Source organism: Zalophus californianus, chromosome 15 (genome assembly GCF_009762305.2).
Source record: "Zalophus californianus isolate mZalCal1 chromosome 15, mZalCal1.pri.v2, whole genome shotgun sequence".
Classification (NCBI taxonomy): Eukaryota; Metazoa; Chordata; class Mammalia; order Carnivora; family Otariidae; genus Zalophus; species Zalophus californianus.
The window spans coordinates 67,285,802-67,289,270 of record NC_045609.1 but is presented as its reverse complement, the minus strand read 5'-3'; the positions used below and the strand labels follow the sequence as shown (position 1 = coordinate 67,289,270).

General features: G+C 41.1%; 1 pseudogene; it reads left to right on the top strand.

Moving 5' to 3' along the window:
- Nucleotides 1-1,058: 1,058 nt before the first annotated feature.
- On the top strand, nucleotides 1,059-1,556 carry LOC113923876 (annotated as a pseudogene).
- Nucleotides 1,557-3,469: the final 1,913 nt, after the last annotated feature.

Genomic DNA, 3,469 nt, shown 5'->3' with positions numbered 1-3,469 from the left:
ATAATAATAGTATAATAATAGTAAGGGACTTTACCCCTTTACATCAATGGCTAGATCATCCCACAGAAAATCAATAAGAACACAGTGCTTTTGAACAATACATTAGACCATATGGACTTAACTGATAAATACAGAATATTCCATCCAAAAACAGCAGAATACACATTCTTTCCAAGTGCACATGGGTCATTCTCTAGGATAGATCACGTTAGGCCACAACACAAGTCCCAGTAAATTTAAGAGGATTAAAATCATATGAAGCATCTTTTCCTACCACAGCATATCAAAGAGGAAATTAAAAAAAGATCTTGAGACAAATGAAAACAGAAACGCAAAAATTTTGGGAACACAGCAGAAGCAATTCTAGGAGGGAAGTTTATAGTGATTCAGGCCTACATCCAGAAACAAGAAAAATCTCAAACAAATAAATAATCTAACCTTTCAACCAAAGGAAATAGAAAAAGAACAAAGCTCAAAGGTAACAGGAAAATGGACATAAATAAAGATCAGAGCAGAAATAAAATATAGGTTAAAAAACAATAGAAAAGATTAATGAAATTAAATCCAGATATTTGAAAGATGAACAAAACTTATAAATATTTATCCAGCTAAAGAAAAAAAAAAAGAGGACTCAAATAAATAAAAAAATGAAAGAGAAGTTATAACTGACACCACAAAGGATTATGAGACTACTCCAAAAAATTATATGCCAGTAAATTGGACAATTTAGAAGAATTGAATAAATTCCTAGAAACATAGAATCTTCCAAGACTTAATCAGAAAGAAATATAAAACAGCCTAAATACTAGTAATGAAATTGAATCAATAATCAAAAACCAAAAGTTCAGGACCAGATGGCTTCACAGGTGAATTCTACCAAACATTTAAAGAATATCTATGTTTCTCAAATTATTTCAAAAAAATGAAGAGGAAGGAATGCTTCCAAATTCATTCTAGGAGGACAGCATTATTCTGATGCCAAAACCAAAGTCAATATACACACAAAGAGAAAATCAGCACCCTAGTCCAAGAGAGTATGTGAAGTCACCTGGTATGTCATGCCTAAGATCCCAATTCTGAAGACTAACATTGGACTTGAGATTGGGAGTTGTGGGTGCAGCAACTCAAAGAGGGCTATCAATCTTATATTCAGTATGTGGATAATAATAAGAATGTGAACAATGTTTACTTTTGACAGGAGTACAACAACGAAGGGACTTGGTGTTTGGAAAATGCTGTTACACTCATGGTTCTAAATATGTGTTTGATGTCAAATTTGACATTCCTACCATATATCCATTCCATTAGTACTTCAGAAATTGCAGTCCCTGAGCTGGATGGAAAAACAACCTGAGCTGGAAGGAAAAACAAGAAAGATGTACAGGGGTGGCAAAATAATGTCCCACTGACCACTTTAAGCCATTGTGGGCCAGAAATGTGCCCGAGTTTGAACTAGCTCACCTCATGGCTCTGGGGCTGGGTCCAAAACTGGCAGTCCAAATCCCCGACTGATTTAGAAGGGCATGATGCAGCATAAAGAGAAATGCTACCAGTGAACGATCAAGCCACTGAGGCAGGACAGAGAGACTTTTAACGGGCTACATTTCTGTTTTCTGTGCATCAATCTTCTAATCTAAATGCTTCCCCACACCTCTTTGCCCATAATTCTTACTAAGTAGCCACAGCAGGCATTGCTTAAAAACACCACCACAGGGGGCGGAGCAAGATGGCGGAGGGGTAGGAGACCTGGATTTCATCTGGTCTCAGGAATTCAGCTGAATAGGGATCAAACCATTCTGAACACCTAGGAACTCAACAGGAAATCGAAGAAGAGAGTAGCAAAAACTCTCTGAACATAGAAGCGACCACTTACTGGAAGGTAGGACGTGCGGAGAAGTGAATCCGAGGCGATATTCGGGAGGATAGACGGCGGGGGAGGGGGCCTCCGTCGGCCGCTTCTGGCAAGTGATAGAGCCGCGGAGCACAAAATTGGAACTTTTAGAAGCCGGCTCCACTGAGGGACGTCGCTCCAGTGGCTAAGCAGAGGGTGGAACCCTCGGGGTCACAGAAAGACCAGGGGTGCCTGAGTGCAACAGAGCTCCCAGGTATCGGAGCGGGGAAGCCGGCTGCAGAGACGGAGCCAAGGCGCGGGCTCTCAGCTCGGGGTTGCCATAAGCTGTGATCCGCGGCCCAGTCGGACCACTGCTCCTCCAGCAGGGACCCAACAAGCGGCAGATCCGGGGAGACTCCCCTTCCTCCCCCGGGAGGAGCGGTGCGGCAGTGCACCGCAGAGATCTGCTGGGTTTGGAGACTCCACACGGGGTCGGGTGCCAGAGATAGAAACACTCGGTCACAGGCCGGGTGAGCACGGAGTGTGGCCGGAGACCGGGGAGACGGGAGTGAATGCTTTTCTCTGGGGGCGCACTGAGGAGCGGGGCCCCGAGTTCTCAGCTCCTCCGAGTGGAGATTGGGAGGCCACCATTTTCACCCTGGTCCTCCAAAGCTGTACCAGAGCTTGCAGGGAACAAAAGCTCCTGAGACCAAACCAGAGCAGCTTGCTAAGCCCGGACTGACACCGGTGGGGCAATTCCACCTCCCGCAAAGACATTTGGGAACCACGGCAACAGGCCCCTCCCCCAGAAGATCAGCAATGCCAACAGCCAGCAAGCCAAGACCAAGTTTACCGATCAAGGAGAACGGGAGAACTCCAGCGCTAGGGGAATACTGCACATAGAAATCATGGCTTTTTTTACCATGATTCATTAGTTTTTCAAAGTTAATTTTTTTAACTCTTTTTTTTTTATTTTTCTTTTTCCCTATTTGAACCAACATCTTATCAAACCCTTTTTTTAAAAAAACTTTCTATTGTTCATTTTTAGAGTCATATTTTATCCCTTCATAGTAGTTACCCTTATTTTTGGCATATATATATAAGTTGTTCTCTCTTTAAAATTTTGAGATACAGTTTCTTCTAACAGATCAAAATATACACTAAATCACTAGTGTATGGCTTTGTTCTAGTCTCCTGCCTGATCACATTCTCTCCCTTTTTTTTTAATCTTCTTCTTTCTTTTTTCAAACAACTTCTTATCGTATCAATTCCTTTTAAAAAATCTTTTATAATTTTCATCATTACATTCATTTTCCATCCCTTCATTGTATCAACCCTTATTTTGTACATATATGTCTTTCCACCTTTAAAATTTTAGGAGGGACTTTTTTCTAACAGACCAAAATACACCCAAATCTAGTGTGTGGCACTGATCTATGCACTAGCCTGATCATATTTGATCATATTTGGGTTTTTTTTTGTATTGTTCTGTTTTTGTTTTTATCTTTTTTTTTTTTTTTGGTCTTTCTTTTTCTTTTTTCTTTCTTTCCCTTTCTTTTCCCCTGGTTTCAGGTCTTTTCTGATTTGTATAGATTATATTTGCTGGGGACGTTGTTAACCTGTTAGCATTGTGTTCTC